Raw genomic sequence first — 13,057 nt, 5'->3', positions numbered from 1 at the left:
ATAAAATGTCACTGCACTTAAATATTATTGCTTTTCCTGGCTTGATTACTTCTATTGTTTTCATTTGTAAGTACCTTTGAATAAAAGTGTCTGCTAAATTATTAAATGTAAATGTAAATATGTTTGACCGATTTACTGTTCACATAGAATCTAAGGCATATGCCAAACCAACCATGACAACAATATTTGGCTCCCCAAATATTGTTACTTGATTTCAAGGTTAAAATAAAAAAAGAAATAAAAATGTTGTAAAGTGAAGCCAACATGATGCTGTAATCTTAAAAGTGTGCAATATATCACAAGAAAAAGAAAAGAAAAAATAAAGTTTTGATATCATACCTCATTAAGATATTATATGCTTCTCTTTTCCTCTTTTGTCTAATTACGTGTCGACGCTCGTGTGGTACCTGGGGATGAAGGCGAGCTACAGTTGTGGCAGCGCTGCGCACCCAACAGATGACCTCTTTTCTCATTAAGAGCCCGATCCTCACCATTTATCTTCCCCATCAGAGCTGCTTCACACAGACCGCACCGACATACACTGCTTCGTAATTATGCCAAATATAAATTTACAATGAATAATGAATACAGCTGCATTAACGGTGTCCTTACTGCTGTGAATCACACCTGCTAAAGGCAAGCTGCTTTCAGAGAGAGTTGCTTCTTTATTCCCAGAACTGTCTCACAACATCTCTCACACTGAGGTAAGGAAACCTTTATTGACAGCAGCGGTTCTCAACTGGTGCAAATACCAAAGTTAAAGGCACCCAAATGGTAAATACTACATTAAACAAAAAAATCGAAACACTAAACATTATTTGTGCTGAATATAATATTGTTGTTGATTGAATTATTGGCTTCTGAGGACATGAAACCATTGCAGTTCAGTAGACATTTAGGTTTCAGGTTTATAATTTGTACAGTATATTATTACCATGGATAAGGATATATATTTTTTAAACTGTTAAATGACAAACTACACCGCATCACTGCTTAGAATGTAACATTGCCTAAGGCATCATTTTCCACTCTTCCTGTTTTTCTCTCAGGCCCAGAGGCTGTGGGAGACCACGCTCCTCACAGGTTCAGGAGTTCACAGCAGGGTCTGTAGGAAGAGGAACAGGCCGTCTGCCAGTCCTGGCATGTGCGGCTCTAATTGCACATCATTGACATAATGGTATGCAGAAGCATGCTGACTCGAGATGTACAGGAAATACACACACTCTCATACAAACAATTAGCAGGGTTTTGCATCCATGCTAAATATGCATTGAATATAATTCACAGGTGCACATTCATATTCAGGTTTAACATTGCCGGAATAATACATTTTATGAAAAGCAGGTGGGTGTCTTTCAAACACACAATACTTTATTTGATTGTACTACTAATAATGTCCAATAGTGTATTTATATGCATCACAGGAGAATGTTGTCATTCATGAACAAATATCATATATATAAAATATCAAATATGGACAATATCAAATATCATACACTGGGACTGCAGTTGAAAAACACTCAGGTATAAATTGCTAAAACACATCCAGATCATGTAACTTATTCTTCAGTGAGAAAAGTGATTTGTAAGTAAAATTTTCAAGCACTCCAGTCAAACGTCTTTTACTTTTCCTTCTTCATTCTAGCATGATATGCCTTAATAATAACATTTCAACTCTGCTCGAGTTGAAAATCATATTATCAATTACGAATGTCACTGCGGGATGGAATGGCGGCCCGGCTAAGAGGTGCGTGTGCGCAGTGAAAATTAGCTTCAGTGCTTCCTCTCTGCTTGGAGGTGCGGAGCGGGGGATTATCTATAATCCCCGAACCTCCTCTCACTTACCCACATCACTCCCTCTACAGCCAGGGCAAATTGTTTTCACGCTCCAGCCCCACGCTCGCTGCTAAAGACATGCCTTTTCATCCAATAACATCAAAACAAAAGGCGGAGGAAAGGCTAGCATCTGCCATTAGAGGCAAATTGTCTCCAGCATTTCTTTGTCTTTCATTTTCCTTCTCCCCCTCTGATAGAAGTTACGTGCCACTTTTTAGTCTTGAAAGAAAAGGAGGGAGGAAAACAGCAGATTATTGATTCGCCTCTGACGAGGAGACCAACCTAAAAGCCCCAATGAATTGTCACTCATTATTGAAATTACTGAACACTAATTAAACTGGCAGCTGAACTCCCAGCAGGCCTGGCTCATCTGAAGCTAGAATTCAGCTCTGTGGACAGAGAGAGAAAGCGTTTGCCGCTACAGGGATGTTAATGAGCTCGACTCGCTCCCCCCAACAGTCGTTCTCCTTGAATCACTCCCTCTTTATATGCACTCAAGTGTGCATTTGTAAGCTTGAAGTAAAGGTAGCGGCGCTTTTTGAACGGACCTTTGCGTTCAGAGAGAATGTGCGCATTAGAATCACCTTTCAAAGGCTGCCATTGACCTTCTTCATCAGCGAGGCACAATAAAGCAGGGTGTGGAGTTGGAAGCAATATGTGACATGACAGTGCATGCCGTTTTAACGCGCACAATTGTGGAGTGTGAAAAGTAGAGCAGAAATCTGATTGGTAGGTGTGTGCCGTGGACCTACGCCTATAGCGTTTAACACACAGAAGACATGAGAACTCCCACACTACTAATGCTGTAATGGATACAGGTGGGAAATTTAAATCACTTCGCAGCTCTAACAAATGGATGCATGAACTAGGTGGTTTACCTGATGCTGCTGACTCGTGTGTTAAAAAGAGAACATTTTAAACCCTGAAATGCATAAAAAATTAAGCCTATTTTAATTGTTTTTTTGCCTAATTACATTATTTTCATGTCAATTAGTCCTATAACTATATATCAGATTCAGTTGTTGTTGATTTTTTTTGTAATTCTCATTATTGCCACTTACAGTATGATTATCTTTATTAAACTTTTGATTGACTTCACCAATGAAATAATAATAATAATATGTAATATAAAAATATAGAAATATGAATAATAAATAATATTGTATTATATATATATATATATATATATATATATATATATATATATATATATATATATATATATATATATATAAATAATGGCAAAATGACATTTAATATTTAATTAAACAAACGTTAATATTAGTTATCTGACAGCCTGTAAATCTTATTTTGTAAGATTTTGGTTTCAGCATCCCCTTAGAGTCCCCTGGTTTAGATCATATGAAGCCGTAGAGTTATTCATGTGCAGACAAGAGCTGAAATGCCTTCAGAACCCTTGCTGAAAAGAATAAGATGAAGAAAATGTGAGCAGATCATCTGTGATCCAGGGCAAGAATGAACCACATACAACAACTAAAATAACCAGCTAGTTCAGCTGTGTGAAAATGTCACCTGTGCTCTCTCTTTCTTTCTCCCGTTCCCCATTTTCCCAGGCCAAGATGATGTGGCTTTCCTCTGCATGCACACACATCACCTGCAGGAAAATGCCCTTTAGAATAAACGCATCCTTTATGCTGCTATTTGAAGATTGCTTTCCTGAGAGATTCCTTTCCAGCGCAATTCTCCAGAAATGTAGCTCCTTCACCCTGGTAAATAGCACTACACTCGAGCTCTCTGGCAGGAGTCCATGTTTATTAGAAATTTTGACTTTTAGGGTGTTTTCTCAGCCTTTTTTCCCTTTTTTGAAAAGCAAGCCTTGTTTTGAAATGCAACAAACAGAAATCTGGCAATGTGTGCTTAATTTTTATCAAATGGTACACAGCTTGGTAATGGTCTCCCCTGACGATTCCAGCTAATCTATGCTGATGACCACAGGGACGGCGATGATTGTCATGTTAGTAGAAAAAAAAAAAATCAGAACAATCATGTTGCGTCAGTTCTACCATTAAAAGACTTGCTTCTCTGCAAATTTCTGCACACAGTAATTAATACTCTGGGGCTTGCCTTCACCAGACTGGTACTCCAGGCAACGAGATGCCACTCACCTGATAATTATTTTAGGAAACCATGCACAACTGAATGTGATTGACAAATGCAACATTGCTGTAATTGCCTGAAGCATACAGTGAGGGAGGAAGGAGGAGAGAGAGAGGAACAAGGAGTTAATGCCGCACTGTCAAATGAAAGGGAAACTAAAGAGGAAGTCCTACAGAGATCTTGTCATTCTCTACAACAAAGGTGGAAACTAACAGGTGTAAGGTCAGACGTATTTGCTGAGTGCCACTTCTGATTGCATCTGGCTCTGCTATCAGACGTGCATGGGAACCGGCGCTAGAAATTACTTTGAAACGGTAGGCTGCCAAGCTACAACGTGCATTACTACATTATTTGAAGTAGTTCAACTTGTAAAGCTACTGCTTAGGATGTGCTACACGTTTGTAATAAAAAGTAGCTGTTAAGGGGGTAGTATGTTTTGTAACCTTCTAATGCATGTTGGACAGATCATTAAATGGCATCCATACCACTGCTATATATAAACAATTTGCTTGTAATTTTCCCAGTTAATTACAATTACATCTATTGCAATTGTGTAAAAAAAAAAAAAAAAAAAAACTTAATATGCTACTGTCCATCACTATAGTGAACTAGAGTGAGAATATTGAGAAGAAAAAAAAAACCTGCACATGGCAAAATGAGCAAAACAAAATGAGTCACTTAAATGAAACTGAGAGAGTATGCTTGATCATAACTTCAGTTTGCTTAGATCGAAATGGTGTAATACCATACAAAAATACATTCATATGAATAAATGCATTCATTTATTTAAAATAATACATAAACAATTTATTTTTATTAGAAAGAAAGACAAAAACAACAACCTTGCTCTCTTTTGAAAACAGCTGTGCTCATGAAAAATGCAGTGAAGTCAGTAGCATCTCTACTTTTAGATTGTTTCTCCCCAACACTGATGGGAACACAGCGGTTTTATGTAAAGAGAATATATGTTTGAACTCATGGAGCTAGTCCCTGCATCTGAGAGTTTGAAGTCTGGCTTCAGACTCTTAACAAGCGAGGAACGCCAGACCAGTAGTGCCTCTTAATTTGGGACTGGATATCCCCAGGCCCCAGTCAATGTGGGCTTCAGAATTGGGAGCAGAGCGATTGAAATGTGGTAGAAGGGAAGCCTGGTCAACCCGCAGAATCTAAAACATCCAGGGCTGAGCCAGAGAACTGGGCTACCTACATCCAGTGCATCAGGGATCACATCCAATTCCAAAGTGCATAAATTCATTTTAATGACGGCTTTGCTGGGAAGTGAATTGATCATGAAATGCATATTTTGGAGGTAAAGGCACATGGCAGGAACCGGATTAAGTGAAAGCCTATTACAACAAAAGCAGCAAAGCAGATCGGAGGATATAAACATAACCTTCATAAAATATAATAAAGATGATTTAGACAAGTTATTTAACCTGTTGATCCCAAGAATAGGCCTGGGAATAGAACAATACTGATATTTTTGGAACACAGATAATTATTCATCTGAGAAATAAAACTTTCCTTCAGCTGCCTGTCTTACTCTTATTCACACACTCAGAATCATTTGTCTAATTTCTCCTTACCATTACATGGTGAGTTTAAAAGGTTAGGACTTCGAAAGCACAGAGGCAGGGGCCTGTCACTGCAGAGAGAATTAGCAAGGAAACTGAGAATTTGGAGGAGGAGAAATGTAACTGCCAGGTTTTACCTCCTTGAATTGCTAGCAAGTATCAGACGGAAGGTCTGGATGAAAAGAAGTCTTGTAATAAGTAATGCTGACATTCGGATGGTCCCTCATCTTTGTGATTATACACAGGCACAGGAGTGTGGAGAGAGAAGTGCTCATTAACTGACAAGTTTAAAGGGACACTCACCTCACACACACTAAAGCATGCAAAAGAAGTAGTAATGAGCAGCTCTTGATGAAATACAGCCAGGAACAAATCTTTAGCAGCCGTCGTGGGTGATATACCATTGCCACCCTCAGTTACCTTCATACGTCAACTATAGTTTGAAGTATGGCAAGTGCTATGACTACATGTTGACATAATCATGATTTGTGACTGTGATATAAAATTATGATGGCAGATTTTCATTATACTGCTCATTCCTGTTTGATACATTACTGAAAAAAGGCTCTCAAATATTAAATTTTTTTATTAGATTTTCTTGATTTTCAAATCATGTTCCTGTGATGAAGAACATTGCAAACTGTCTTTGTAACTTTTGAAATCGAATGCGCTCAAAAAAATTAGTTGTTCAATAAACTTAATAAAAAATAATTATGGTTCGTACAACAAGACTAGAACAAGTCCATTTAAACAAACTATATTTTCACCATGGAATAAATAATTCATTAATTCATTAAAATCTTGAAAATGGCAAGTTTAGACCTTTAAATTAGTTTTTTGTTTTTGTTTCTCCCCACCATGCAATGAAGAAAAAAATAAATAATAATAAATAAATAATATATTGAATATATATATTCAAAGTTCTGAGTGTATTACATTTCTGAAGTCTGAAAAAAGTCAGAATTGTGTGATAAAATTAATCACAATTATCTTTTTATTTTTATTGTTGTATTCCTTGGCGGAAATACGTTTCCAATTTAAATAATTTGCATAAAAATAAACCTACTGAAGTAAATCAATTTGAACTCTTTCAGCTAACTATGTGAATTTTTTTTTTATTATTAAATATAACATATTGGATGAGCAAGTAAAACAATGTATCACTGCACTGCTGTTAGCAAAGATATTGTTCATTGTGTGAGAAATCACTTAATTCATCACAATCACAACCTTCGCACAACAGTTACCACAAAACTCAAACAAAACACAAAATCTACCAAAACTTGCATACCTTCACTGCAATGTAGCATTGGGTAAATGCAAAGTACTGTCAGCAAAACAAATTGTCGTGTTGTAATTTAAGGAAGCATTTTTATAGAAGTGTTTACCAGATTTGTCCTGATTAAACTGAATAATTTTCATTTTTAATATGTCTTTACAGTTTACACATAACAAGAAATTTCCGTTGCTCAGTGAGGGATTCACAGCCAGCTAACATGAGGTAAAAACTGACAATGTCCAATTGATTTCTATTATTTTAACAAACAGGATGAAATGCTTCAGAGACAAACCAATTAACACCACAAAACAAAACATCACAATTCAAACAATTCACTGCTACTACTCACTTATGTCTTTGCTGCTGTTGTCCTTCCAAAAGTGATGTCACTTCCTGGATGATGATGATGATGTCACCAAGAAGTGGCCTTTGTAATTTAAAGGGACAACACAAAAGAAAACATGAAAAACCTTTTAAATGTTCACTCATTAAAACAATATATATATATAAAAAAAAACATAATAATAAAATACCCTGAAATATTTCTTAATGAATGGACATATTTACACTTTACAAAAAGTGCAAAATGCACTGCATGTGACAACATCTAAATTAACTGTTTGTATTCATGTCATTGTTATTTTATCACTGATATACTATCATGGTTATTATTGATATTTTGAATCAGTAATTAAAATGAATTTCATTATTCAAGTGAAATTTCAAGTATTGCTGTTTATTATATTCAGCTATTTTTAATGGGTCTAAATAGTAAACTAAATTAAAAGGGAAATGTTGCTGAAATGTTTTCTTTATTATTATTATTATTATTTTACTGAAGGTTACCAATTTTTTTTTCAGGTAACAAAAATGTTAAATGTTTATTTATTCAATTTTAGTTTCAGTTTTAGTTGCCGTGACAAGTCAAAATGATTATTTAATGTGACCGAATCAACCTGACTACAGTGCATTGTAAAACAATAAAATAAATAAATGCAAATTTAATATTATTTATTAAGTATTGAGTTATTAATTAAATTAATTATTTATTAAATTATATGACACATATTATATTAAATACAATGTATATTCATAATATTAATATTTGGAATTATATTAATACAATAAAATACTATTTCAGGTGTTTCTAAATCTAAATTTCACGTTTAATTTAATGTGTTAGTTACCAAATATTTGTGAAACTTATTACCAGTTTCTGAGAGAAAATAGTCTCCACACCATTTTTTTCCCTCATACATTAGGTTCAATAAAAGGTCCAGATCATGTAGGAATGGCTTCAGAAGTTAACAACAGTACATGTTTAATCAGCATGATCTCACAATCAAAACGTACATATTTAGACGTAAATTAAAACTGTCCAATACGTATGTGCCTTTACGTATTTACAGTGTCATTTACGTATTATCTGGACGTAATAACAGGTTCCATACGTATCTAAATTTACGTAAAAACAACCTCAAATACGTACAGATAGAACGTGTTCTCTGACCAGTCAGTTATCCATAGAAATTTGCTCATGAAGCTGTTTTTAAATGAGTATCTGATTATTATTTTTTTTATTATTTATGTTTATTTTCCCTTTTTATAATTTTTTTGATAAATGTAAGATCCCTATACCCCACCCGAACCTAAACCTACAAATTTTATACAGAATGTTCAAAGAATAAAACATAATAAAACACAAATTTAGTAAAAATGTAACATTAAAACGTTATTTTGAGCCACTAACGTTAATCCTACACCTAGCCCTAAACCTACCCATAACCATTTCTTAAAACTACATAACGTTACTGTTATAAATAAACAAATAACAGACAAACAAATGTAACATTAATCATTTATTTTTTGCGAAAATATCAAAAGTGGTACCAAAAGTAGTTCAAATGATAATGAGTTCCAGTCTTAGTCCTCTCTGGATGTAATAGTTTTTATAGCGTACAGAGCAGAATTTAATTTATTAATCCGTGAAATTATGTATCTGTCTTCTCTCCGTGAAGGCGCACTGGTGCAGTACTGATTTCAAATGTCTATCAACTGAAACACAACATGTCGCAATCTGTGACGAAATAGGTGAGAACCAATGAGCGTTCGATAACAGTGCCGTAAACCATGTCGTAACGTGGTTGCGCACTGGCGCTATTTTCAAATTCAAATCATAACGAGCGCGGGCTTTGACTGTGACGGACGCTGTTGCTGAGAATGAAGATGAAGATCGATTGATAAAGGGCTGAATCTGGATTCTAAAGATATGGATTACAGCAAACAAATAAAATGGATGTGATTTGTAATTTTATGCTGTGTTTTTGTGTATCTATGGTTGTATGGTCAGTCATTGGATAGGAGAAAATCACAAAATGGTTAAACAATTAGCGTTACATGAATTGTATTCATTTTAAGGTTTCAAAGTGTAGTCTCGTTTAACATTATGTAATCCCCCGAAATGAGTTTGCAGCATGCACAGAAATGTTATTTCCTATTAAGTAGATGAGTAAACTGCTTTCAATAAATTCAATAAAAACATGTATTGATATGACAATTAAATATAACAGATTTAAATAATTAAAGCCACGATTTTAATATTAATACATGGGAATTCATATACATTCACACTTTACGTTAGATTATTTACGTTTTTTTTAGCTGCTAACACGTACGTATTTGTACGTTTTACTGACAGAAATACGTCTAAGTTGTATGTTTTTATGTGCATGAAAACGTAAGTAAATGTACGTGTGGTAGAACCACATTTAACGTAAAAATACACACGTATTCTCATGAGATCACGTTGGTTTAATGCATGCAGTGCACATGGAACCAAAATGGCAAATGAAAGTGATTTAGGAAAAACTCAACATATCATGTTCCTCCACTAGCCTCCATTTAGCTGAAATAGAGATGGGAGTTGTGGTATCATGTTAATTCTGCACTCAATATAAAACCGCTTGCTTTTTGACTTCACTGCAGATTTGAGTTATCCATCAGGCCTCAGAAAGGCACAAACTCCCTGTCACAACACTTCCCAATGAGGGACTCTGACCGCTGTGGTCAGGTTTTTTTCTGTGACGTGCTGAGTTATGATTGTTCTCAACAAGCCATTTTTCTCTGCTGCATTCCCTGCAACCATCACAAACTACCCGCCGCGTCACAGTCGACAACAAAGCTCAGAGAAGGAATGATGTGTAGCTATTTGTTTTGCAAGGAAATGAAATATTTATCGTCAGCGAACACCTACCAGGAACAGAGAGCGGACGGGCAAAGGCTCATCTCTAGACCCTGTGGCAGTACGTCTCCTCTGGGGCAGATAGATGGGCCGTGTTCCTGCTGGGATCCACTTCCACTTTGAGTCTGGATTTCAAAGCCTCCGAAAACTGCAAAGGAAAGGTTCTGATGTCCCGGGAAAAAAAATAGAAAGAGACGCAGGGGTCAGCTCAGTGGTTCTGGTGTTGAGTCAATTACCATCTTGACCGAACGGATGATCAACACCTAACATCAGCCAGCATCCAGCTCATGGGTTCTAGAGCCATGTGCTGTGACCCATATTCAGCCATGCATTGCCAATTTTTTTATTGCATGCAGGGATTTAGCAATTCTAATACTTTAATGATTATTGTAGTACGTTTGAAGGAGTCATTGGTCGTATTTATAGATATATAGACTATATAAAAAAGTATAGGGTTGGAAATTATCTTGTTTTTGAATGAAAAAGTATCTTCTGTAAACTGTAAAAACAGTGATATTGTGAAATATTACTATTTAAAATAGCAGTTTTCTATTTAAATATGTTTTAAAATGTAATTTATTCCTGTGTTTTGCAATACTGAATTTTTAGCATCACTACTCTGGTCTCCAGCGTCACATGATCCTTCAGAAATCAATTCAATATGCTGTTATTATCAATGTTGAAATCAGTAGTGCTGTCTTATATTTTTGCTTATTTTATTTATTATTTTTTAGGACACACACACACACACGCACACACAACCGGTCAAAAATCTAGGATCAGAATGATTTTTAATGGTTTTGCAGGAGTTAAAGAAGGAGGAGAGGGTTTCCTGTGAGGGTTAAGTTTAGGGGTAGGGTTGGTGAAGGTCGATAGAATATACAGTTTTTACAGTATAAAAACCATTACACCTATGGGATGTCCCCACTTTTCACAAAAACAAACGTGTGTGTGTGTGTGTGATTTTTTTACATAAAGAAGATATGCCTTCTGCTCTTATAACCTGAGGGAATGGGCTTCAAATATTTAAAAACATTTTATTTTAAAAAAGGAAAAAGGAAAGGCAAGACTGACGTGGCATATGAAAACTATAGTGAATATCTCAAGGAGAGAAGATGAACTGGAGTATTTTGAATTTGACATGAGGAAACCACAAACACGCTTTTGTGGATTTACTGACGGATTCTGAGATGCTCCTGTGATAGTCTGCAGAAGCAAACATGAATCTTTTAAAACCATCTACAGAGAATGATCCAAGGTAAAGAGACCATTATTAATGTTTAAGGCTGTCACCGGATTGATCTTTCAGTATGACTTGCAAGCATTAGTGTAGATACGGCCTTCAAAAAATACAGCATTAATTCACATTTAGATTTGGTTTTGGGCTCTCAGAAGGTCTGGGTCGGGCCAATGTAAGCAGCTCTGGGTAAATCTGTATGTCAGAGCGGCCATGTAAGTCCAAGGCCACAGAACTGACATTTGACGTACGTTTAGAGATTTGTATGGGCTTCTGGGCCGTGGAGGTATGGCCTGACCTGCTGCTCTGCCTGCTGTTAAGACATGAACCAGAGTTTGGGGTCTGGGCCCCCGAGTGTCAGACCAACTCCCCAACGCCTCAGCGCTTACACACACACACACACACCTCAGGAGGAAAGTGTGTTAGCATACTAATAAATCATTCAGAATATCAATCTCGAGGTGTTGAATACGAGAATTTCAACTTTCCTCCTATGTAAATGATGACCTTAGAATAGACTATCTGAAATACATATGCGGCTCATTTCTACATAATACTTTTATATCATTGTGTAACATTGATCGGTATATTAAAATATATTAGAAAGGTATATAAGTAAATAATAAAAATATAATAATGAATAATACCATTAATAATAATATGTATAAATCTAATTTAATTTGACAAAAAATATACAAATAAATGTAAAATCTTTTTTAATTATGAAATAATTTATTATTATTTTTTTATAGGACTTTTCAGGACCTCAAGGTGACTTTATAAAGAATGGTAAAGAAATACTGAAAAAAAGATTTTATGTTTTTACTCTTTAGGTGCAGTATTTGTAAAAAGAAAAAAGAAAAATGAAAATTTTTTAAAAAGACGTTACAGAGCGACACATTGCAGTGTATGATTAAATTTGGCTGTGGCCAAATATATATATGTTTCGACCATGCCGTTGTCCCCGCATTAACGGTCAGTGTTTCAATGAGGCATCTAGAGCTGTGGCGAGCAGCAACGGGACGTCTGGTTCTGGTTAGCCAAATTCATTGTCCTGCGAGGATCATGAAAGTTATAGCAGAAGTGGGTGTCAGGTAAAAAGCAGCTGCTCTCCCCAGACCTACAGGAAACGTCTGTGGGTGTTAACCTTGTCAGAAAGTGTTGGCCTGCATGCCGTCTCTCCAACCTCTGTCAAACAGCAGGTAGAGGAGAGAGCTGTAAAAGTCATTCTGCTCTCAAAGATGGTCTCAGTGCCTCTAATAGGCCAGAATAAAACATAAGCACCTTATTAAGACCAGCTTCATTACATAGGCCTGCTTTTTATGGCTGGACTGATGTGATTGCAATTACTGCTAGATCCCGAGAACACCTGGAAGCGTCGGGTTGGAGGAGGGCGAAACAGCGGTTAGAGCTTTCAGAGGCTTGTTTAGTTTCAGTTTTATGGCTTTTAAAGAGAGCAGACCTGACGTTAACCTCTAGCAAGTACATGCTATTGATCTGAAGCAGCTTGGAGAAGCCACACAAGAAATGTGCGAAAACTCACATTTCTCGCTTTCCAAATGACCTCTTCCTCTCACAATTAGGTAATGCTTTCAGGACTAAACCTCATGTTTAAGTGTAAAACAAACAAAATGTAAGCTTTGCTAATTGATATCTTTTCACTTATCATTGCTTTTATGTTGAATGATCATGGTTTTAAGATGAGCACGCACAAGAATGTCATACTAGCTGTATAATAACAAAATAGCCAATAGCGAATTGATGTCAATTTT

The 13,057-nt window shown here is 35.9% G+C and overlaps 1 long non-coding RNA gene across 1 annotated transcript; it reads left to right on the top strand.

Annotated features, from left to right (window-relative positions):
• Positions 1-828: 828 nt before the first annotated feature.
• Positions 829-10,538, top strand: LOC132121108 (uncharacterized). The gene is made up of 4 exons (XR_009426239.1): positions 829-1,177; positions 3,411-3,566; positions 6,970-7,029; positions 10,028-10,538. It is a non-coding gene; the product is annotated as an uncharacterized LOC132121108 (long non-coding RNA).
• The last annotated feature ends 2,519 nt before the right edge of the window (positions 10,539-13,057 follow it).

The sequence above is a fragment of the Carassius carassius genome, chromosome 39 (assembly GCF_963082965.1).
Source record: "Carassius carassius chromosome 39, fCarCar2.1, whole genome shotgun sequence".
Classification (NCBI taxonomy): Eukaryota; Metazoa; Chordata; class Actinopteri; order Cypriniformes; family Cyprinidae; genus Carassius; species Carassius carassius.
The sequence above is the reverse complement of the archived record's forward strand: the minus strand, read 5'-3'. Positions and strand labels throughout refer to the sequence as shown.